The following is a 23,664-nucleotide window of genomic DNA, read 5'->3' as shown; positions in this document are numbered from 1 at the left end:
CACGGCCCTGGGTTAGGCTTGTTTTAGGGTCAGGGCCACCGCCCAGGGTTAGGGTTGTTTTAGGGTCAGGGCCAGGGCCCAGGATTTGGCTTGTTTTAGGGTCAGGGCCAGGGCCCAGAGTTAGGCTTGTTTTAGGGTCAGGGCCAGGGCCCAGCATTTGGGTTGTTTTAGGTTCAGGGCCAGGGCCCAGGGTTAGGGTAGTTTTAGGGTCAGCCCATGGCCGAGGTTTAGGGTTGTTTTAGGGTCAGGACCTGGGCCCAGGGGTAGGCTTGTTTTAGTGCCAGGGCCCAGTGTTAGGGTTGTTTTAGGGGCAGGTCCAGGGCCCAGGGTTAGGGTTGTTTTAGGGTCAGGAGCTGGGCCCAGGTATAGGCTTGTTTTATTGTCAGGGCCAAAAGTTAGGGTTGTTTTAGGGTCAGGGCCACGGCTCAGGGTCAGGGTTGTTTTAGGTCAGGGCCAGGGCCCAGCATTAGGTTTGTTTTAGGGTCAGGGCCAGGGCCCAGGTTTAGGGGTGTTTTAGGGTCAGGGCCAGAGCCCAGGTTTAGGGGTGTTTTAGGGTCAGGGCCAGGGCCCAGGGTTAGGGTAGTTTTAGGGTCAGCCCATGGACGAGGTTTAGGGTTGTTTTAGGGTCAGGACCTGGGCCCAGGGTTAGGCTTGTTTTAGTGCCAGGGCCCCGGGTAAGGGTTGTTTCAGTGTCAGCGCCAGGGCCCAGGGTTAGGGTTGTTTTAGGGTCAGGGCCAGGGTCCAGGGTAAGGGTTGTTTCAGTGTCAGGGCCAGGGCCCAGGATTCGGGTTGTTTTAGGGTTAGGGCCAGGGCCTAGGGTTATGGTTATTTTAGGGTCAGTACCCAGGGTTAGGGTTGTCTTAGGGTCAGTGCCCAGGGTTAGGGTTGTTTTAGGGTCAGGTCCAGGACCCAGGGATAGGCTTGTTTTAGGGTCAGGGCCAGGGCCCAGGGTTAGGGTTGTTTTAGGGTCAGGTCCAGGGCCCACGGATAGGCTTGTTTTAGGGTCAGGGCCAGGGCCCAGGATTAGGCTTGTTTTAGGGTCAAGGACAGGGCCCAGGGTTAGGGTTGTTTTAGGGTCAGGGCCAGGGCCCAGGGTTAGGCTTGTTTTAGGGTCAGGGCCAGGGCCCAGGGTTAGGCTTGTTTTAGGGTCAGGGCCAGGGCCCAGGGTTAGGCTTGTTTTAGGGTCAGGGCCAGGGCCCAGGGTTAGGGTTGTTTTAGGGTCAGGGCCAGGGCCCAGCGTTAGGGTTTTTTTAGGGTCAGGGCCAGGGCCCAGGGTTTGGGTTGTTTTAGGATCAGGACCTGGGCCCAGGGTTAGCCTTGTTTTAGTGCCAGGGCCGAGTGTTCGGGGTGTTTTAGGGTCAGGGCCAGGTCCCAGGGTCAGGGTTGTTTTAGGTATGGGCCAGGTCCCAGCATTAGGGTTGTTTTAGGGTCAGGGCCAGGGCCCAGGTTTAGGGGTGTTTTAGGGTCAGGGCCAGGGCCCAGGGTTAGGGTTGTTTTAAGTCAGGGCCAGGGCCCAGGGATAGGTTTGTTTTAGGGTCAGGGCCACGGCGCAGGGATAGGTTTGTTTTAGGGTCAGGGCCAGGGCACAGGGTTAGGGGTGTTGTAGGGTCAGGGCCAGGGCACAGGATTAGGGTTGTTGTAGGGTCAGGGCCACGGCCCTGGGTTAGGCTTGTTTTAGGGTCAGGGCCACCGCCCAGGGTTAGGGTTGTTTTAGGGTCAGGGCCAGGGCCCAGGGTTTGGCTTGTTTTAGGGTCAGGGCCAGGGCCCAGGGTTAGGCTTGTTTTAGGGTCAGGGCCAGGGCCCAGCATTTGTGTTGTTTTAGGTTCAGGGCCAGGGCCCAGGGTTAGGGTAGTTTTAGGGTCAGCCCATGGCCGAGGTTTAGGGTTGTTTTATGGTCAGGACCTGGGCCCAGGGTTAGGCTTGTTTTAGTGCCAGGGCCCAGTGTTAGGGTTGTTTTAGGGGCAGGTCCAGGGCCCAGGTTTAGGGTTGTTTTAGGTCAGGGCCAGGGCCCAGGGTTAGGGTTGTTTTAGGTCACGGCCAGGGCCCAGGGTTAGGGTTGTTTTAGGGTTAGGGCCAGGGCCCAGGGGTTGGGTTGTTTTAGGGTCAGGGCCAGGTCCCAGGGTTAGGCTTGTTTTAGGGTCAGGGCCAGGGCCCAGGGTAGGTTTGTTTTAGGGTCAGGGCCAGGGCCCAGGGTTAGGCTTGTTTTAGGTTCAGGGACAGGGCCCAGGTTTAGGGTTGTTTTAGGGTCAGGACCAGGGCCCAGGGTTAGGCTTGTTTTAGGGTCAGGACCAGGGCCCAGGGTTAGGGTTGTTTTAGGTTAGGGCCAGGTCCCAAGGTTAGGGTTGTTTTAGGGTCAGGTCATGGGCTCAGGTTTAGGGTTGTTTTTGTGCCAGTGCCCAGGGTTAGGGTTGTTTTAGGGTCAGCGCCAGGGCCGAGGTTTAGGGTTGTTTTAGGTCATGGCCAGGGCCCAGGGATAGGGTTGTTTTAGGGTCAGGGCCAGGGCCCAGGATTAGGGTTGTTTTAGGGTCAGGGCCAGGGCCGAGGGTTAGGCTTGTTTTAGGGTCAGGTCCTGGGCTCACGGTTAGGCTTGTTTTAGGGTCAGGGCCAGGGCCCAGGTTTAGGGAGGTTTTAGGGTCAGGGCCAGGGCCCAGGGTTAGGCTTGATTTAGGGTCAGGGCCAGGGCCCAGGGTTAGGGTTGTTTTAGGTTAGGGTCAGGTCCCAAGGTTAGGGTTGTTTTAGGGTCAGGTGCTGGGCCCAGGTTTAGGGTTATTTTTGTGCCAGTGCCCAGGGTTAGGGTTGTTTTAGGGTCAGGGCCAGGGCCCAGGTTTAGGGTTGTTTTAGGACATGGCCAGGGCCCAGGGATATGGTTGTTTTAGGGTCAGGGCCAGGGCCCAGGGTTACGGTTGTTTTAGGGTCAGGGCCAGGGCCCAGGGTTAGGCTTGTTTTAGGGTCAGGTCCTGGGCCCACGGTTAGGCTTCTCTTAGGTTCAGGGCCAGGGCCCAGGATTAGGCTTATTTTAGGGTCAAGGACAGGGCCCAGGGTTAGGGTTGTTTTAGGGTCAGGGCCAGGGCCCAGTTTTAGGCTTGTTTTAGGGTCAGGGCCAGGGCCCAGGGTTACGGTTGTTTTAGGGTCAGGGCCAGGGCCCAGGGTTAGGGTTGTTTTAGGGTCAGGGCCAGGGCCCAGGGTTAGGGTTGTTTTAGAGTCAGGGCCAGGGCCCAGGGTTAGGGTTGTTTTAGCGTCAGGGACAGGGCCCAGGTTTAGGGTTGTTTCAGGGTCAGGTCCAGGGCCCACGGATAGGCTTGTTTTAGGGTCAGGGCCAGGGCCCAGGATTAGGCTTGTTTTAGGGTCAAGGACAGGGCCCCGGGTAAGGGTTGTTTCAGTGTCAGGGCCAGGGCCCAGGATTAGGGTTGTTTTAGGGTTAGGGCCAGGGCCCAGGGTTATGGTTATTTTAGGGTCAGTACCCAGGGTTAGGGTTGTCTTAGGGTCAGTGCCCAGGGTTAGGGTTGTTTTAGGGTCAGGTCCAGGACCCAGGGATAGGCTTGTTTTAGGGTCAGGGCCAGGGCCCAGGGTTAGGGTTGTTTTAGGGTCAGGTCCAGGGCCCACGGATAGGCTTGTTTTAGGGTCAGGGCCAGGGCCCAGGATTAGGCTTGTTTTAGGGTCAAGGACAGGGCCCAGGGTTAGGGTTGTTTTAGGGTCAGGGCCAGGGCCCAGGGTTAGGCTTGTTTTAGGGTCAGGGCCAGGGCGCAGGTTTAGGCTTGTTTTAGGGTCAGGGCCAGGGCCCAGGGTTAGGGTTGTTTTAGGGTCAGGGCCATGGCCCAGCGTTAGGGTTTTTTTAGGGTCAGGGCCAGTGCCCTGGGTTTGGGTTGTTTTAGGATCAGGACCTGGGCCCAGGGTTTGCCTTGTTTTAGTGCCAGGGCCGAGGGTTCGGGGTGTTTTAGGGTCAGGGCCAGGGCCCAGGGTCAGGGTTGTTTTAGGTCAGGGCCAGGGCCCAGCATTAGGGTTGTTTTAGGGTCAGGGCCAGGGCCCAGGTTTAGGGGTGTTTTAGGGTCAGGGCCAGGGCCCAGGGTTAGGGTTGTTTTAGGTCAGGGCCAGGGCCCAGGGATAGGTTTGTTTTAGTGTCAGGGCCAGGTCGCAGGGATAGGTTTGTTTTAGGGTCAGGGCCAGGGCACAGGGTTAGGGTTGTTGTAGGGTCAGGGCCAGGGCACTGGGTTAGGGTTGTTGTAGGGTCAGGGCCACGGCCCTGGGTTAGGCTTGTTTTAGGCTCAGGGCCACGGCCCTGGGTTAGGCTTATTTTAGGGTCAAGGACAGGTCCCAGGGTTAGGGTTGTTTTAGGGTCAGGGCCAGGGCCCAGGGTTAGGCTTGTTTTAGGGTCAGGGCCAGGGCCCAGGGTTACGGTTGTTTTAGGGTCAGGGCCAGGGCCCCGGGTTAGGCTTGTTTTAGGGTCAGGGCCAGGGCCCAGGGGTAGGGTTGTTTTAGAGTCAGGGCCAGGGCCCAGGGTTAGGGTTGTTTTAGGGTCAGGACCTGGGCCCAGGTATAGGCTTGTTTTATTGTCAGGGCCCAAGGTTAGGGTTGTTTTAGGGTCAGGGCCACTGCTCAGGGTCAGGGTTGTTTTAGGTCAGGGCCAGGGCCCAGCATTAGGGTTGTTTTAGGGTCAGGGCCAGAGCCCAGGTTTAGGGGTGTTTTAGGGTCAGGGCCAGGGCCCAGGGTTAGGCTTGTTTTAGGGTCAGGGCCAGGGCCCAGGGATAGGGTTGTTTTAGGGTCAGGGCCAGGGCCCAGGGTTAGGGTTGTTGTAGGTTCAGGGCCAGGGCCCAGGGTTAGGGTTGTTTTAGGGTCAGGGCCAGGGCCAGGGTTAGCGTTGTTTTAGGGTCAGGACCTGGGCCCAGGGTTAGGCTTGTTTTAGTGCCAGGGCCCAGGGTTAGGGTTGTTTTAGGGTCAGGGACAGGGCCCAGGTTTAGGGTTGTTTCAGGGTCATGGCCAGGGCCCCGGGTAAGGGTTGTTTCAGTGTCAGCGCCAGGGCCCAGGGTTAGGGTTGTTTTAGGGTCCGGGCCAGGGTCCAGGGTAAGGGTTGTTTCAGTGTCAGGGCCAGGGCCCAGGATTAGGGTTGTTTTAGGGTTAGGGCTAGGGCCTAGGGTTATGGTTATTTTAGGGTGAGTACCCAGGGTTAGGGTTGTCTTAGGGTCAGTGCCCAGGGTTAGGGTTGTTTTAGGGTCAGGTCCAGGACCCAGGGATAGGCTTGTTTTAGGGTCAGGGCCAGGGCCCAGGGTTAGGGTTGTTTTAGGGTCATGTCCAGGGCCCACTGATAGGCTTGTTTTAGGGTCAGGGCCAGGGCCCATGATTAGGCTTGTTTTAGGGTCAAGGACAGGGCCCAGGGTTAGGGTTGTTTTAGGGTCAGGGCCAGGGCCCAGGGTTAGGCTTGTTTTAGGGTCAGGGCCAGGGCCCAGGGTTAGGCTTGTTTTAGGGTCAGGGCCAGGGCCCAGGGTTAGGGTTGTTTTAGGGTCAGGGCCAGGGCCCAGCGCTAGGGTTTTTTTAGGGTCAGGGCCAGGGCCCATGGTTAGGGTTGTTTTAGGATCACGACCTGGGCCCAGGGTTAGCCTTGTTTTAGTGTCAGGGCCGAGGGTTCGGGGTGTTTTAGGGTCAGGGCCAGTGCCCAGGGTCAGGGTTGTTTTAGGTCAGGGCCAGGGCCCAGCATTAGGGTTGTTTTAGGGTCAGGGCCAGGGCCCAGGTTTAGGGGTGTTTTAGGGTCAGGGACAGGGGCCAGGGTTAGGGTTGTTTTAGGTCAGGGCCAGGGCCCAGGGATAGTTTTGTTTTAGGGTCAGGGCCAGGGCGCAGGGATAGGTTTGTTTTAGGGTCAGGGCCAGGGCACAGGGTTAGGGTTGTTGTAGGGTCAGGGCCAGGGCACAGGGTTAGGGTTGTTGTAGGGTCAGGGCCACGGCCCTGGGTTAGGCTTGTTTTAGGGTCAGGGCCACCGCCCAGGGTTAGGGTTGTTTTAGGGTCAGGGCCAGAGCCCAGGGTTTGGCTTGTTTTAGGGTCAGGGCCAGGGCCCAGGGTTAGGCTTGTTTTAGGGTCAGGGCTAGGGCCCAGCATTTGGGTTGTTTTAGGTTCAGGGCCAGGGCCCAGGGTTAGGGTAGTTTTAGTGTCAGCCCATGGCCGAGGTTTAGGGTTGTTTTAGGGTCAGGACCTAGGCCCAGGGTTAGGCTTGTTTTAGTGCCAGGGCCCCGGGTAAGGGTTGTCTCAGTGTCAGCGCCAGGGCCCAGGGTTAGGGTTGTTTTAGGGTCAGGGCCAGGGTCCAGGGTAAGGGTTGTTTCAGTGTCAGGGCCAGGGCCCAGGATTAGGGTTGTTTTAGGGTTAGGGCCAGGGCCTAGGGTTATGGTTATTTTAGGGTCAGTACCCAGGGTTAGGGTTGTCTTAGGGTCAGTGCCCAGGGTTAGGTTTGTTTTAGGGTCAGGTCCAGGACCCAGGGATAGGCTTGTTTTAGGGTCAGGGCCAGGGCCCAGGGTTAGGGTTGTTTTAGGGTCAGGTCCAGGGCCCACGGATAGGCTTGTTTTAGGGTCAGGGCCAGGGCCCAGGATTAGGCTTGTTTTAGGGTCAAGGACAGGGCCCAGGGTTAGGGTTGTTTTAGGGTCAGGGCCAGGGCCCAGGGTTAGGGTTGTTTTAGGGTCAGGGTCAGGGCCCAGGGTTAGGCTTGTTTTAGGGTCAGGGCCAGGGCCCAGGGTTAGGGTTGTTTTAGGGTCAGGGCCAGGGCCCAGCATTAGGGTTTTTTTAGGGTCAGGGCCAGGGCCCAGGGTTTGGGTTGTTTTAGGATCAGGACCTGGGCCCAGGGTTAGCCTTGTTTTAGTGCCAGGGCCGAGTGTTCGGGGTGTTTTAGGGTCAGGGCCAGGGCGCAGGGTCAGGGTTGTATTACGTCAGGGCCAGGGCCCAGCATTAGGGTTGTTTTAGGGTCAGGGCCAGGGCCCAGGTTTAGGGGTGTTTTAGGGTCAGGGCCAGAGCCCAGGGTTAGGGTTGTTTTAGGTCAGGGCCAGGGCCCAGGGATAGGTTTGTTTTAGGGTCAGGGCCAGGGCACAGGGTTAGGGGTGTTGTAGGGTCAGGGCCAGGGTACAGGATTAGGGTTGTTGTAGGGTCAGGGCCACGGCCCTGGGTTAGGCTTGTTTTAGGGTCAGGGCCACCGCCCAGGGTAAGGGTTGTTTTAGGGTCAGGGCCAGGGCCCAGGGTTTGGCTTGTTTTAGGGTCAGGGCCTGGGCCCAGGGTTAGGCTTGTTTTAGGGTCAGGGCCAGGGCCCAGCATTTGGGTTGTTTTAGGTTCAGGGCCAGGGCCCAGGGTTAGGGTAGTTTTAGGGTCAGCCCATGGCCGAGGTTTAGGGTTGTTTTAGGGTCAGGACCTGGGCCCAGTGTTAGGCTTGTTTTAGTGCCAGGGCCCAGTGTTAGGGTTGTTTTAGGGACAGGTCCAGGGCCCAGGGTTAGGGTTGTTTTAGGTCAGGGCCAGGGCCCAGGGTTAGGGTTGTTTTAGGTCACGGCCAGGGCCCAGGGTTAGGGTTGTTTTAGGGTTAGGGCCAGGGCCCAGGGGTTGGGTTGTTTTAGGGTCAGGGCCAGGTCCCAGGGTTAGGGTTGTTTTAGGGTCAGGGCCAGGGCCCAGGGTAGGTTTGTTTTAGGGTCAGGGCCAGGGCCCAGGGTTAGGCTTGTTTTAGGGTCAGGGCCAGGGCCCAGGGTTAGGGTTGTTTTAGGTAAGGGCCAGGTCCCAAGGTTAGGGTTGTTTTAGGGTCAGGTCCTGGGCTCAGGTTTAGGGTTGTTTTTGTGCCAGTGCCCAGGGTTAGGGTTGTTTTAGGGTCAGCGCCAGGGCCGAGGTTTAGGGTTGTTTTAGGTCATGGCCAGGGCCCAGGGATAGGGTTGTTTTAGGGTCAGGGCCAGGGCCCAGGATTAGGGTTGTTTTAGGGTCCGGGCCAGGGCCCAGTGTTAGGCTTGTTTTAGGGTCAGGTCCTGGGCCCACGGTTAGGCTTGTTTTAGGGTCAGGGCCAGGGCCCAGGTTTAGGGAGGTTTTAGGGTCAGGGCCAGGCCCCAGGGTTAGGCTTGATTTAGGGTCAGGGCCAGGGCCCAGGGTTAGGGTTGTTTTAGGTTAGGGCCAGGTCCCAAGGTTAGGGTTGTTTTAGGGTCAGGTCCTGGGCCCAGGTTTAGGGTTGTTTTTGTGCCAGTGGCCAGGGTTAGGGTTGTTTTAGGGTCAGGGCCAGGGCCCAGGTTTAGGGTTGTTTTAGGACATCGCCAGGGCCCAGGGATAGGGTTGTTTTAGGGTCAGGGCCAGGGCCCAGGGTTAGGGTTGTTTTAGGGTCAGGGCCAGGGCCCAGGGTTAGGCTTGTTTTAGGGTCAGGTCCTGGGCCCACGGTTAGGCTTGTTTTAGGTTCAGGGCCAGGGCCCAGGATTAGGCTTATTTTAGGGTCAAGGACAGGGCCCAGGGTTAGGGTTGTTTTAGGGTCAGGGCCAGGGCCCAGGGTTAGGCTTGTTTTAGGGTCAGGGCCAGGGCCCAGGGTTAGGCTTGTTTTAGGGTCAGGGCCAGGGCCCAGGGTTAGGGTTGTTTTAGGGTCAGGGCCATGGCCCAGCGTTAGGGTTTTTTTAGTGTCAGGGCCAGGGCCCAGGGTTTGGGATGTTTTAGGATCAGGACCTGGGCCCAGGGTTAGCCTTGTTTTAGTGCCAGGGCCGAGGGTTCGGGGTGTTTTAGGGTCAGGGCCAGGGCCCAGGGTCAGGGTTGTTTTAGGTCAGGGCCAGGGCCCAGCATTAGGGTTGTTTTAGGGTCAGGGCCAGGGCCCAGGTTTAGGGGTGTTTTAGGGTCAGGGCCAGGGCCCAGGGTTAGGGTTGTTTTAGGTCAGGGCCAGGGCCCAGGGATAGGTTTGTTTTAGGGTCAGGGCCAGGGCCCAGGGTTAGGCTTGTTTTAGGGTCAGGGCCAGGGCGCAGCATTTGCGTTGTTTTAGGTTCAGGGCCAGGGCCCAGGGTTAGGGTAGTTTTAGGGTCAGCCAATGGCCGAGGTTTAGGGTTGTTTTAGGGTCAGGACCTGGGCGCAGGGTTAGGCTTGTTTTAGTGCCAGGGCCCAGTGTTAGGGTTGTTTTAAGGGCAGGTCCAGGGCCCAGGGTTAGGGTTGTTTTAGGTCAGGGCCAGGGCCCAGGGTTAGGGTCAGGGCCAGGGCCCAGCGTTAGGGTTTTTTTAGGGTCAGGGCCATGGCGCAGGTTTAGGGTTGTTTTAGGGTCAGGACCTGGGCCCAGGTTTAGGCATGTTTTAGTGCCAGGGCCCAGTGTTAGGGTTGTTTTAAGGGCAGGTCCAGGGCCCAGGGTTAGGGTTGTTTTAGGTCAGGGCCAGGGCCCAGGGTTAGGGTTGTTTTAGGTCAGGTCCAGGTCCCAGGGTTAGGGTTGTTTTAGGGTCAGGGCCAGGGCCCAGGGGTATGGTTCTTTTAGGGTCAGGGCCAGGTCCCAGGGTTAGGCTTTTTTTAGGGTCAGGGCCAGGGCCCAGGGTAGGTTTGTTTTAGGGTCAGGGCCAGGGCCCAGGGTTAGGCTTGTTTTAGGTTCAGGGACAGGGCCCAGGTTTAGGGTTGTTTTAGGGTCAGGGCCAGGGCCCAGGATTAGGCTTGTTTTAGGGTCAGGGCCAGGGCCCGTGGTTAGGGTTGTTTTAGGGTCAGGACCTGGGCCCAGTGTTAGGCTTGTTTTAGTGCCAGGGCCCAGGGATAGGGTTGTTTTAGGGTTAGTGCCAGGGCCCTGGATTGGGCTTGTTTTAGGGTCAGGGACAGGTCCCAGGGTTAGGGTTGTTTTAAGGTCAGGGCCAGGGCCCAGGGTTAGGCTTGTTTTAGGGTCAGGGCCAGGGCCCAGGGTTAGGGTTGTTTTAGGGTCAGGGCCAGGGCCCAGAGTTAGGGTTGTTTTAGGGTCAGGGCCAGGGCCCAGGGTTACGGTTGTTTTAGGGTCAGGACCTGCGCCCTGGTTTAGGCTTGTTTTAGTGCCAGGGCCCAGGGTTAGTGTTGTTTTAGGGTCAGGGTCAGGGCCCAGGGTCAGGGTTGTTTTAGGTCAGGGCCAGGGCCCAGCATTAGGGTTGTTTTAGGTTTAGGGCCAGGGCCCTGGTTTAGGGGTGTTTTAGGGTCAGTGCCAGGGCCCACGGTTAGGCTTGTTTTAGGGTCAGGGCCAGGGCCCAGGGTTAGGGTTGTTTTAGGGTCAGGGCCAGGGCCCAGGATTAGGGTTGTTTTAGGGTCAGGGCCAGGGCCCAGCGTTAGGGTTGTTTTAGGGTCAGGACCAGGGCCCAGGGTTAGAGTTGTTTTAGTTGCAGGACCTGGGCCCAGGGTTAGGCTTGTTTTAGTGCCAGGGCCCAGGGTTAGGGTTGTTTTAGGGTCAGGGCCAGGACCCAGGGTCAGGGTTGTTTTAGGTCCGGGCCAGGGCCCAGCATTTGGGTTGTTTTAGGGTCAGGGACAGGGCCCAGGTTTAGGGGTGTTTTAGGGTCAGGGCCAGGACCCAGGGTAAGGGTTGTTTCAGTGTCAGGGCCAGGGCCCAGTGTTAGGGTTGTTTTAGGGTCAGGGCCAGGGTCCAGGGTAAGGGTTGTTTCAGTGTCAGGGCCAGGGCCCAGGATTAGGGTTGTTTTAGGGTTAGGGCCAGGTCCCAGGGTTATGGTTATTTTAGGGTCAGTACCCAGGCTTAGGGTTGTTTTAGGGTCAGTGCCCAGGGTTAGGGTTGTTTTAGGGTCAGGTCCAGGACCCAGGGATAGGCTTGTTTTAGGGTCAGGGCCAGGGGCCTGGGTTAGGGTTGTTTTTGGGTCAGGTCCAGGGCCCACGGATAGGCTTGTTTTAGGGTCAGGGCCAGGGCCCAGGATTAGGCTTGTTTTAGGGTCAAGGACAGGGCCCAGGGTTAGGGTTGTTTTAGGGTCAGGGCCAGGGCCCAGGGTTAGGCTTGTTTTAGGGTCAGGGCCAGGTCCCAGGTTTAGGCTTGTTTTAGGGTCAGGGACAGGGCCCAGGGTCAGGGTCGTTTTAGGTCAGGGCCAGGGCCCAGCATTAGGGTTGTTTTAGGGTCAGGGTCAGGGCACAGGGTTAGGCTTGTTTTAGGGTCAGGGCCAGGTCCCAGGGTTAGGCTTGTTTTAGGGTCAGGGCCAGGGCCCAGGGTTAGGCTTGTTTTAGGGTCAGGGCCAGGGCCCAGGGTTAGGGTAGTTTTAGGATCAGGGCCAGGGCCCAGCGTTAGGGTTTTTTTAGGGTCAGGGCCAGGGCCCAGGGTTTGGGTTGTTTTAGGGTCAGGACCTGGGCCCAGGGTTAGCCTTGATTTAGTGCCAGGGCCGAGGGTTCGGGTTGTTTTAAGGTCAGGGCCAGGGCCCAGGGTCGGGGTTGTTTTATGTCAGGGCCAGGGCCTAGCATTAGGGTTGTTTTAGGGTCAGGGCCAGGGCCCAGGTTTAGGGGTGTTTTAGGGTCAGGGCCAGGGCCCAGGGTTAGGGTTGTGTTAGGTCAGGGCCAGGGCCCAGGGATAGGTTTGTTTTAGGGTCAGGGCCAGGGCGCAGGGATAGGTTTGTTTTAGGGTCAGGGCCAGGGCACAGGGTTAGGGTTGTTGTAGGGTCAGGGCCAGGGCACAGTGTTAGGGTTGTTGTAGGGTCAGGGCCACGGCCCTGGGTTAGGCTTGTTTTAGCGTCAGGGCCAGTGCCCAGGGTTAGGGTTGTTTTAGGGTCAGGGCCAGGGCCCAGGGTTAGGCTTGTTTTAGGGTCAGGGCCAGGGCCCAGGGTTAGGCTTCTTTTAGGGTCAGGGCCAGGGCCCAGCATTTGGGTTGTTTTAGGTTCAGGGCCAGGGCCCAGGGTTAGGGTTGTTTCAGGGTCAGGGCCATGGCCCAGGTTTAGGGTTGTTTTAGGGTCAGGATCTGGGCCCAGGGTTAGGCTTGTTTTAGTGCCAGGGCCCAGTGTTAAGGTTGTTTTAGGGGCTGGTCCAGGGCCCATGGTTAGGCTTGTTTTAGGGTCAGGGCCAGGGCCCAGGGTTAGGCTTGTTTTAGGGTCAGTTCCAGGGCCCAGGGTTAGGCTTCTTTTAGGGTCAGGGCCAGGGCCCAGCATTTGGGTTGTTTTAGGTTCATGGCCAGGGCCCAGGGTTAGGGTTGTTTTAGGGTCGGGGCCATGGCCCAGGTTTAGGGTTGTTTTAGGGTCAGGATCTGGGCCCAGGGTTAGGCTTGTTTTAGTGCCAGGGCCCAGTGTTAGGGTTGTTTTAGGGGCAGGTCCAGGGCCCAGGGTTAGGCTTGTTTTAGTGCCAGGGCCCAGTGTTAGGGTTGTTTTAGGGGCAGGTCCAGGGCCCAGGGTTAGGCTTGTTTTAGTGCCAGGGCCCAGGGTTAGGGTTTTTTTAGGTTCGGGTACCAAGGTTAGGCTTGTTTTAGAATCAGGGCCCAGTGTTAGGATTGTTTTAGGGTCATGGCCAGGGCCCAGGGTTAGGGTTGTTTTAGGGTCAGGGCCAGGGCCCAGGGTTAGGGTTGTTTTAGTGTCAGGGCCAGGGCCCAGGGTCAGGGTTGTTTTAGGTCAGGGCCAGGGACCAGGGTTAGGCTTGTTTTAGGGTCAGGGACAGGGCCCTCGGTTAGGGTTGTTTTAGGGTCAGGGCCAGGGCCCAGGGTTAGGCTTGTTTTAGGGTCAGGGACAGGGCCCACGGTTAGGGTTGTTTTAGGGTCAGGTCCTGGGCCCCGGTTTAGGGTTGTTTTTGTGCCAGGGCCCAGGGTTAGGGTTGTTTTAGGGTCAGGGCCAGGGCCCAGGGTTAGGGTTGTTTTAGGTCATGGCCAGGCCCCAGGGATAGGGTTGTTTTAGGGTCAGGGGCAGGGCCCAGGGTTAGGGGTGTTTTAGGGTCAGGGCCAGGACCCAGGGTAAGGGTTGTTTCAGTGTCAGGGCCAGGGCCCAGTGTTAGGGTTGTTTTAGGGTCAGGGCCAGGGTCCAGGGTAAGGGTTGTTTCAGTGTCAGGGCCAGGGCCCAGGATTAGGGTTGTTTTAGGGTTAGGGCCAGGTCCCAGGGTTATGGTTATTTTAGGGTCAGTACCCAGGCTTAGGGTTGTTTTAGGGTCAGTGCCCAGGGTTAGGGTTGTTTTAGGGTCAGGTCCAGGACCCAGGGATAGGCTTGTTTTAGGGTCAGGGCCAGGGGCCTGGGTTAGGGTTGTTTTTGGGTCAGGTCCAGGGCCCACGGATAGGCTTGTTTTAGGGTCAGGGCCAGGGCCCAGGATTAGGCTTGTTTTAGGGTCAAGGACAGGGCCCAGGGTTAGGGTTGTTTTAGGGTCAGGGCCAGGGCCCAGGGTTAGGCTTGTTTTAGGGTCAGGGCCAGGTCCCAGGTTTAGGCTTGTTTTAGGGTCAGGGACAGGGCCCAGGGTCAGGGTCGTTTTAGGTCAGGGCCAGGGCCCAGCATTAGGGTTGTTTTAGGGTCAGGGTCAGGGCACAGGGTTAGGCTTGTTTTAGGGTCAGGGCCAGGTCCCAGGGTTAGGCTTGTTTTAGGGTCAGGGCCAGGGCCCAGGGTTAGGCTTGTTTTAGGGTCAGGGCCAGGGCCCAGGGTTAGGGTAGTTTTAGGATCAGGGCCAGGGCCCAGCGTTAGGGTTTTTTTAGGGTCAGGGCCAGGGCCCAGGGTTTGGGTTGTTTTAGGGTCAGGACCTGGGCCCAGGGTTAGCCTTGATTTAGTGCCAGGGCCGAGGGTTCGGGTTGTTTTAAGGTCAGGGCCAGGGCCCAGGGTCGGGGTTGTTTTATGTCAGGGCCAGGGCCTAGCATTAGGGTTGTTTTAGGGTCAGGGCCAGGGCCCAGGTTTAGGGGTGTTTTAGGGTCAGGGCCAGGGCCCAGGGTTAGGGTTGTGTTAGGTCAGGGCCAGGGCCCAGGGATAGGTTTGTTTTAGGGTCAGGGCCAGGGCGCAGGGATAGGTTTGTTTTAGGGTCAGGGCCAGGGCACAGGGTTAGGGTTGTTGTAGGGTCAGGGCCAGGGCACAGTGTTAGGGTTGTTGTAGGGTCAGGGCCACGGCCCTGGGTTAGGCTTGTTTTAGCGTCAGGGCCAGTGCCCAGGGTTAGGGTTGTTTTAGGGTCAGGGCCAGGGCCCAGGGTTAGGCTTGTTTTAGGGTCAGGGCCAGGGCCCAGGGTTAGGCTTCTTTTAGGGTCAGGGCCAGGGCCCAGCATTTGGGTTGTTTTAGGTTCAGGGCCAGGGCCCAGGGTTAGGGTTGTTTCAGGGTCAGGGCCATGGCCCAGGTTTAGGGTTGTTTTAGGGTCAGGATCTGGGCCCAGGGTTAGGCTTGTTTTAGTGCCAGGGCCCAGTGTTAAGGTTGTTTTAGGGGCTGGTCCAGGGCCCATGGTTAGGCTTGTTTTAGGGTCAGGGCCAGGGCCCAGGGTTAGGCTTGTTTTAGGGTCAGTTCCAGGGCCCAGGGTTAGGCTTCTTTTAGGGTCAGGGCCAGGGCCCAGCATTTGGGTTGTTTTAGGTTCATGGCCAGGGCCCAGGGTTAGGGTTGTTTTAGGGTCGGGGCCATGGCCCAGGTTTAGGGTTGTTTTAGGGTCAGGATCTGGGCCCAGGGTTAGGCTTGTTTTAGTGCCAGGGCCCAGTGTTAGGGTTGTTTTAGGGGCAGGTCCAGGGCCCAGGGTTAGGCTTGTTTTAGTGCCAGGGCCCAGTGTTAGGGTTGTTTTAGGGGCAGGTCCAGGGCCCAGGGTTAGGCTTGTTTTAGTGCCAGGGCCCAGGGTTAGGGTTTTTTTAGGTTCGGGTACCAAGGTTAGGCTTGTTTTAGAATCAGGGCCCAGTGTTAGGATTGTTTTAGGGTCATGGCCAGGGCCCAGGGTTAGGGTTGTTTTAGGGTCAGGGCCAGGGCCCAGGGTTAGGGTTGTTTTAGTGTCAGGGCCAGGGCCCAGGGTCAGGGTTGTTTTAGGTCAGGGCCAGGGACCAGGGTTAGGCTTGTTTTAGGGTCAGGGACAGGGCCCTCGGTTAGGGTTGTTTTAGGGTCAGGGCCAGGGCCCAGGGTTAGGCTTGTTTTAGGGTCAGGGACAGGGCCCACGGTTAGGGTTGTTTTAGGGTCAGGTCCTGGGCCCCGGTTTAGGGTTGTTTTTGTGCCAGGGCCCAGGGTTAGGGTTGTTTTAGGGTCAGGGCCAGGGCCCAGGGTTAGGGTTGTTTTAGGTCATGGCCAGGCCCCAGGGATAGGGTTGTTTTAGGGTCAGGGGCAGGGCCCAGGGTTAGGGTTGTTTTAGGGTCAGGGCCAGGGCCCAGGGTTAGGCTTGTTGTAGGGTCAGGGCCAGGGCCCAGGGTCAGGGTCGTTTTAGGTCAGGGCCAGGGCCCAGCATTAGGGTTGTTTTAGGGTCAGGGTCAGGGCACAGGGTTAGGCTTGTTTTAGGGTCAGGGCCAGGTCCCAGGGTTAGGCTTGTTTTAGGGTCAGGGCCAGGGCCCAGGGTTAGGCTTGTTTTAGGGTCAGGGCCAGGGCCCAGGGTTATGGTTGTTTTAGGGTCATTGCCAGGGCCCAGCGTTAGGGTTTTTTTAGGGTCAGGGCCAGGGCCCAGGGTTTGGGTTGTTTTAGGGTCAGGACCTGGGCCCAGGGTTAGCCTTGATTTAGTGCCAGGGCCGAGGGTTCGGGTTGTTTTAGGGTCAGGGCCAGGGCCCAGGGTCAGGGTTGTTTTAGGTCAGGGCCAGGGCCTAGCATTAGGGTTGTTTTAGGGTCAGGGCCAGGGCCCAGGTTTAGGGGTGTTTTAGGGTCAGGGCCAGGGCCCAGGGTTAGGGTTGTGTTAGGTCAGGTCCAGGGCCCAGGGATAGGTTTGTTTTTGGGTCAGTGCCAGGGCGCAGGGATAGGTTTGTTTTAGGGTCAGGGCCAGGGCACAGGGTTAGGGTTGTTGTAGGGTCAGGGCCAGGGCACAGTGTTAGAGTTGTTGTAGGGTCAGGGCCACAACCCTGGGTTAGGCTTGTTTTAGGGTCAGGGCCTGCGCCCAGGGTTAGGGTTGTTTTAGGGTCAGGGCCAGGTCCCAGGGTTAGGCTTGTTTTAGGGTCAGGGCCAGGGCCCAGGGTTAGGCTTCTTTTAGGTTCAGGGCCAGGGCCCAGCATTTGGGTTGTTTTAGGTTCATGGCCAGGGCCCAGGGTTAGGGTTGTTTTAGGGTCAGGGCCATGGCCCAGGTTTAGGGTTGTTTTAGGGTCAGGATCTGGGCCCAGGGTTAGGCTTGTTTTAGTGCCAGGGCCCAGTGTTAGGGTTGTTTTAGGGGCAGGTCCAGGGCCCAGGGTTAGGCTTGTTTTAGGGTCAGGGCCAGGGCCCAGGGTTAGGCTTGTTTTAGTGCCAGGGCCCAGGGTTAGGGTTTTTTTAGGTTCGGGTACCAAGGTTAGGCTTGTTTTAGAATCAGGGCCCAGAGTTAGGATTGTTTTAGGGTCATGGCCAGGGCCCAGGGTTAGGGTTGTTTTAGGGTCGGGGCCAGGGCCCAGGGTTAGGGTTGTTTTAGTGTCAGGGCCAGGGCCCAGGGTCAGGGTTGTTTTAGGTCAGGGCCAGGGACCAGGGTTAGGCTTGTTTTAGGGTCAGGGACAGGGCCCTCGGTTAGGGTTGTTTCAGGGTCAGGGCCAGGGCCCAGGGTTAGGCTTGTTTTAGGGTCAGGGACAGGGCCCACGGTTAGGGTTGTTTTAGGGTCAGGTCCTGGGCCCCGGTTTAGGGTTGTTTTTGTGCCAGGGCCCAGGGTTAGGGTTGTTTTAGGGTCAGGGACAGGGCCCTGGGTTAGGGTTGTTTTAGGTCATGGCCAGGCCCCAGGGATAGGGTTGTTTTAGGGTCAGGGGCAGGGCCCAGGGTTAGGGTTGTTTTAGGGTCAGGGCCAGGGCCCAGGGTTAGGCTTGTTTTAGGATCAGGTCCTGGGCCCAAGGTTAGGCTTGTTTTAGGGTCAGGGCCAGGTCCCTGGATTGGGCTTGTTTTAGGGTCAGGGACAGGGCCCAGGGTTAGGGTTGTTTGAGGGTCAGGGCCAGGGCCCAGGGTTAGGCTTGTTTTAGGGTCAGGGCCAGGGCCCAGGGTTAGGGTTGTTTTAGGGTCAGGGCCAGGGCCCAGAGTTAGGGTTGTTTCAGGTTCAGGGCCAGGGCCCAGGGTTACGGTTGTTTTAGGGTCAGGACCTGGGCCCTGGTTTAGGCTTGTTTTAGTGCCAGGGCCCAGGGTTAGTGTTGTTTTAGGGTAAGGGTCAGGGCCCAGGGTCAGGGTTGTTTTAGGTCAGGGCCAGGGCCCAGTATTAGGGTTGTTTTAGGTTTAGGGCCAGGGCCCAGGTTTAGGGGTGTTTTAGGGTCAGGGCCAGGTCCCAGGGTTAGGCTTGTTTTAGGGTCAGGGCCAGGGCCCAGGGTTAGGCTTGTTTTAGGGTCAGGGCCAGGGCCCAGGGTTAGGCTTGTTTTAGGGTCAGGGCCAGGGCCCAGGGTTATGGTTGTTTTAGGGTCATTGCCAGGGCCCAGCGTTAGGGTTTTTTTAGGGTCAGGGCCAGGGCCCAGTGTTTGGGTTGTTTTAGGGTCAGGACCTGGGCCCAGGTTTAGCCTTGATTTAGTGCCAGGGCCGAGGGTTCGGGTTGTTTTAGGGTCAGGGCCAGGGCCCAGGGTCAGGGTTGTTTTAGGTCAGGGCCAGGGCCTAGCATTAGGGTTGTTTTAGGGTCAGGGCCAGGGCCCAGGTTTAGGGGTGTTTTAGGGTCAGGGCCAGGGCCCAGGGTTAGGGTTGTGTTAGGTCAGGTCCAGGTCCCAGGGATAGGTTTGTTTTAGGGTCAGTGCCAGGGCGCAGGGATAGGTTTGTTTTTGGGGTCAGGGCCAGGGCACAGGGTTAGGGTTGTTGTAGGGTCAGGGCCAGGGCACAGTGTTAGAGTTGTTGTAGGGTCAGGGCCACGACCCTGGGTTAGGCTTGTTTTAGGGTCAGGGCCAGCGCCCAGGGTTAGGGTTGTTTTAGGGTCAGGGCCAGGTCCCAGGGTTAGGCTTGTTTTAGGGTCAGGGCCAGGGCCCAGGGTTAGGCTTCTTTTAGGGTCAGGGCCAGGGCCCAGCATTTGGGTTGTTTTAGGTTCATGGCCAGGGCCCAGGGTTAGGGTTGTTTTAGGGTCAGGGCCATGGCCCAGGTTTAGGGTTGTTTTAGGGTCAGGATCTGGGCCCAGGGTTAGGCTTGTTTTAGTGCCAGGGCCCATTGTTAGGTTTGTTTTAGGGGCAGGTCCAGGGCCCAGGGTTAGGCTTGTTTTAGGGTCAGGGCCAGGGCCCAGGGTTAGGCTTGTTTTAGTGCCAGGGCCCAGGGTTAGGGTTTTTTTAGGTTCGGGTACCAAGGTTAGGCTTGTTTTAGAATCAGGGCCCAGAGTTAGGATTGTTTTAGGGTCATGGCCAGGGCCCAGGGTTAGGGTTGTTTTAGGGTCAGGGCCAGGGCCCAGGGTTAGGGTTGTTTTAGTGTCAGGGCCAGGGCCCAGGGTCAGGGTTGTTTTAGGTCAGGGCCAGGGACCAGGGTTAGGCTTGTTTTAGGGTCAGGGACAGGGCCCTCGGTTAGGGTTGTTTCAGGGTCAGGGCCAGGGCCCAGGGTTAGGCTTGTTTTAGGGTCAGGGACAGGGCCCACGGTTAGGGTTGTTTTAGGGTCAGGTCCTGGGCCCCGGTTTAGGGTTGTTTTTGTGCCAGGGCCCAGGGTTAGGGTTGTTTTAGGGTCAGGGACAGGGCCCTGGGTTAGGGTTGTTTTAGGTCATGGCCAGGCCCCAGGGATAGGGTTGTTTTAGGGTCAGGGGCAGGGCCCAGGGTTAGGGTTGTTTTAGGGTCAGGGCCAGGGCCCAGGGTTAGGCTTGTTTTAGGATCAGGTCCTGGGCCCAAGGTTAGGCTTGTTTTAGGGTCAGGGCCAGGGCCCTGGATTGGGCTTGTTTTAGGGTCAGGGACAGGGCCCAGGGTTAGGGTTGTTTGAGGGTCAGGGCCAGGGCCCAGGGTTAGGCTTGTTTTAGGGTCAGGGCCAGGGCCCAGGGTTAGGGTTGTTTTAGGGTCAGGGCCAGGGCCCAGAGTTAGGGTTGTTTCAGGTTCAGGGCCAGGGCCCAGGGTTACGGTTGTTTTAGGGTCAGGACCTGGGCCCTGGTTTAGGCTTGTTTTAGTGCCAGGGCCCAGAGTTAGTGTTGTTTTAGGGTAAGGGTCAGGGCCCAGGGTCAGGGTTGTTTTAGGTCAGGGCCAGGGCCCAGTATTAGGGTTGTTTTAGGTTTAGGGCCAGGGCCTAGGTTTAGGGGTGTTTTAGGGTCAGGGCCAGGTCCCAGGGTTAGGCTTGTTTTAGGGTCAGGGCCAGGGCCCAGGGTTAGGCTTGTTTTAGGGTCAGGGCCAGGGCCCAGGGTTAGGGTTGTTTTAGGGTCAGGGCCAGGGCCCAGCGTTAGGGTTGTTTTAGGGTCAGGACCAGGGCCCAGGGTTAGAGTTGTTTTAGTTTCAGGACCTGGGCCCAGGGTTAGGCTTGTTTTAGTGCCAGGGTCCAGGGTGAGGGTTGTTTTAGGGTCAGGGCCAGGACCCAGGGTCAGGGTTGTTTTAGGTCCGGGCCAGGGCCCAGCATTAGGGTTGTTTTAGGGTCAGGGACAGGGCCCAGGTTTAGGGGTGTTTTAGGGTCAGGGCCAGGGCCCAGGGTAAGGGTTGTTTCAGTGTCAGGGCCAGGGCCCAGGGTTAGGGTTGTTTTAGGGTCAGGGCCAGGGTCCAGGGTAAGGGTTGTTTCAGTGTCAGGGCCAGGACCCAGGATTAGGGTTGTTTAAGGGTTAGGGCCAGGGCCCAGGGTTATGGTTATTTTAGGGTCAGTACCCAGGGTTAGGGTTGTTTTAGGGTCAGTGCCCAGGGTTAGGGTTGTTTTCGGGTCAGGTCCAGGACCCAGGGATAGGCTTGTTTTAGGGTGAGGGCCAGGGCCCAGGGTTAGGGTTTTTTTAGGGTCAGGTCCAGGGCCCACGGATAGGCTTGTTTTAGGCTCAGGGCCAGGGCCCAGGGTTAGGCTTGTTTTAGGGTCAGGGCCAGAGCCCAGGGTTAGGGTTGTTTTAGGGTCAGGGCCAGGGCCCAGGGTTAGGGTTGTTTTACGGTCAGGGCCAGGGCTCAGGGTTATGGTTGTTTTAGGGTCAGGTCCAGGGACCAGGTTTAGGGTTGTTTTAGGGTCAGGGCCAGGGCCCAGGTTTAGGGTTGTTTTACGGTCAGAGCCAGGGCTTAGGGTTAGGGTTGTTTTAGGGTCATGTCCAGGGCCCAGGGTTAGGGTTGTTTTAGGGTCAGTGCCAAGGCCCAGGGTTAGGGTTGTTTTGGGTGAGGGCCAGGGCCCAGTGTTAGGGTTGTTTTAGGGTCAGGGCCAGGGTCCAGGGTAAGAGTTGTTTCAGTTTCTGGGCCAGGGCCCAGGGTTAGGGTTGTTTTAGGGTCAGGGCTAGGGCCAAGGGTTATGGTTATTTTAGGATCAGTGCCCATGGTTAAGGTTGTTTTAGGGTCAGTGCCCAGGGTTAGGGTTGTTTTATGGTCAGGTCCAAGGCCCAGGGTTAGGCTTGATTTAGGGTCAGGGCCAGGGCCCAGGGTTAGGGTTGTTTTAGGGTCAGGGCCAGGGCCCAGGTTTAGGGTTGTTTTAGGTCAGGGCCAGGGCCCAGGGTTAGGGTTGTTTTAGGTCAGGGCCAGGTCCCAGGGTTAGGGTTGTTTTAGGGTCAGGGCCAGGACCCAGGGTTAGGGTTGTTTTAGGGTCAGGGCCAGGGCCCAGATTTAGGGTTGTTTTAGGGTCAGGGCCAGGGCCGAGCGTTAGGCTTGTTTTAAGGTCAGGGACAGGTCCCAGGTTTAGGGTTGTTTTAGGGTCAGGGCCAGGGCCCAGAGTTAGGATTGTTTTAGGGTCAGGTCCAGGGCCCAGGGTTAGGGTTGTTTTAGGGTCAGGACCTGAGCCCAGTGTTAGGCTTGTTTTAGTGCCAGTGCCCAGAGTTAGGGTTGTTTTAGGGTCAGGGCCAGGGCCCAGGGTTAGGGTTGTTTTAGGTCAGGGCCAGGGCCCAGGATTAGGGTTGTTTTAGGGTCAGGGCCAGGGCCCAGGGTTAGGCTTGTTTTAGGGTCAGGGCCAGGGCCCAGGGTTAGGCTTGTTTTAGGGTCAGGGCCAGGGCCTAGGGTTAGGGTTGTTTTAGGGTCAGGGCCAGGGCCCAGCGTTAGGGTTTTTTTAGGGTCAGGGCCAGGGCCCAGGGTTTCGGTTGTTTTAGGGTCAGGACCTGGGCCCAGGGTTAGCCTTGATTTTGTGCCAGGGCCGAGGGTTCGGGTTGTTTTAGGGTCAGGGCCAGGGACCAGGGTCAGGGTTGTTTTAGGTCGGGGCCAGGGTTCAGCATTAGGGTTGTTTTAGGGTCAGGGCCAGGGCCCAGGTTTAGGGGTGTTTTAGGGTCAGGGCCAGGGCCCAGGGTTAGTGATGTTTTAGGTCAGGGCCAGGGCCCATGGATTGGTTTGTTTTAGGGTCAGGGCCAGGGCACAGGGTTAGGGTTGTTGTAGGGTCAGGGCCAGGGCACAGGGTTAGGGTTGTTGTAGGGTCAGGGCCACGGCCCTGGGTTAGGCTTGTTTTAGGGTCAGGGCCAGGGCCCAGGGTTAGGGTTGTTTTAGAGTGAGGGCCAGGGCCCAGGGTTAGGCTTGTTTTAGGGTCAGGACCTGGGCCCAGGGTTAGCCTTGATTTTGTGCCAGGGCCGAGGGTTCGGGTTGTTTTAGGGTCAGGGCCAGGGACCAGGGTCAGGGTTGTTTTAGGTCGGGGCCAGGGTTCAGCATTAGGGTTGTTTTAGGGTCAGGGCCAGGGCCCAGGTTTAGGGGTGTTTTAGGGTCAGGGCCAGGGCCCAGGGTTAGTGATGTTTTAGGTCAGGGCCAGGGCCCATGGATTGGTTTGTTTTAGGGTCAGGGCCAGGGCACAGGGTTAGGGTTGTTGTAGGGTCAGGGCCAGGGCACAGGGTTAGGGTTGTTGTAGGGTCAGGGCCACGGCCCTGGGTTAGGCTTGTTTTAGGGTCAGGGCCAGGGCCCAGGGTTAGGGTTGTTTTAGAGTGAGGGCCAGGGCCCAGGGTTAGGCTTGTTTTAGGGTCCGGCCCAGGGCCCAGGGTTAGGCTTGTTTTAGGGTCAGGGCCAGGGCCCAGCATTTGGGTTGTTTTAGGTTCAGGGCCAGGGCCCAGCGTTAGGGTTGTTTTAGGGTCAGGGCCATGGCGCAGGTTTAAAGTTGTTTTAGGGTCAGGACCTGGGCCCAGGGTTAGGCTTGTTTTAGTGCCAGGGCCCAGTGTTAGGGTTGTTTTAGGGGCAGGTCCAGGGCCCAGGGTTAGGGTTGTTTTAGGTCAGGGCCAGGGCCCAGGGTTAGGGTTGTTTTAGGTCAGGGCCAGGTCCCAGGGTTAGGGTTGTTTTAGGGTCAGGGCCAGGGCCCAGGGGTAGGGTTGTTTTAGGGTCAGGGCCAGGTCCCAGGGTTAGGCTTTTTTTAGGGTCAGGGTCAGGGCCCAGGGTAGGTTTGTTTTAGGGTCAGGGCCAGGGCCCAGGGTTAGGCTTGTTTTAGGTTCAGGGACAGGGCCCAGGTTTAGGGTTGTTTTAGGGTCAGGGCCAGGGCCCAGGATTAGGCTTGTTTTAGGGTCAGGGCCAGGGCCCGGGGTTAGGGTTGTTTTAGGGTCAGGACCTGGGCCCAGTGTTAGGCTTGTTTTAGTGCCAGGGCCCAGGGATAGGGTTGTTTTAGGGTCAGGGCCAGGGCCCTGGATTGGGCTTGTTTTAGGGTCAGGGACAGGGCCCAGGGTTAGGGTTGTTTTAGGGTCAGGGCCAGGGCCCAGGGTTAGGCTTGTTTTAGTGCCAGGGCCCAGGGTTAGGGTTGTTTTAGGGTCAGGGCCAGGGCCCAGAGTTAGGGTTGTTTTAGGGTCAGGGCCAGGGCCCAGGGTTACTGTCGTTTTAGGGTCAGAACCTGCGCCCTGGTTTAGGCTTGTTTTAGTGCCAGGGCCCAGGGTTGGTGTTGTTTTAGGGTCAGGGTCAGGGCCCAGGGTCAGGGTTGTTTTAGGTCAGGGCCAGGGCCCAGCATTAGGGTTGTTTTAGGTTTAGGGCCAGGGCCCAGGTTTAGGGGTGTTTTAGGGTCAGGGCCAGGGCCCAGGGTTAGGCTTGTTTTAGGGTCAGGGCCAGGGCCCAGGGTTAGGCTTGTTTTAGGGTCAGGGCCAGGGCCCAGGGTTAGGGTTGTTTTAGGGTCAGGGCCAGGGCCCAGCGTTAGGGTTGTTTTAGGGTCAGGACCAGGGCCCAGGGTTAGAGTTGTTTTAGTTGCAGGTCCTGGGCCCAGGGTTAGAGTTGTTTTAGTTGCAGGTCCTGGGCCCAGGGTTAGGCTTGTTTTAGTGCCAGGGCCCAGGGTTAGGGTTGTTTTAGGGTCAGGGCCAGGACCCAGGGACAGGGTTGTTTTAGGTCCGGGCCAGGGCCCAGCATTAGGGTTGTTTTAGGGTCAGGGACAGGGCCCAGTGTTAGGGTTGTTTTAGGGTCAGGGCCAGGGTCCAGGGTAAGGGTTGTTTCAGTGTCAGGGCCAGGGCCCAGGATTAGGGTTGTTTTAGGGTTAGGGCCAGGGCCCAGGGTTATGGTTATTTTAGGGTCAGTACCCAGGGTTAGGGTTGTTTTAGGGTCAGTGCTCAGGGTTAGGGTTGTTTTAGGGTCAGGTCCAGGACCCAGGGATAGGCTTGTTTTAGGGTCAGGGCCAGGGCCCTGGGTTAGGGTTGTTTTAGGGTCAGGTCCAGGGCCCACGGATAGGCTTGTTTTAGGGTCAGGGCCAGGGCCCAGGATTAGGCTTGTTTTAGGGTCAAGGACAGGGCCCAGGGTTAGGGTTGTTTTAGGGT

This window comes from Gorilla gorilla, chromosome 9 (assembly GCF_029281585.2).
Source record: "Gorilla gorilla gorilla isolate KB3781 chromosome 9, NHGRI_mGorGor1-v2.1_pri, whole genome shotgun sequence".
Classification (NCBI taxonomy): domain Eukaryota; kingdom Metazoa; phylum Chordata; class Mammalia; order Primates; family Hominidae; genus Gorilla; species Gorilla gorilla.
This window is presented reverse-complemented; position numbering follows the sequence as displayed.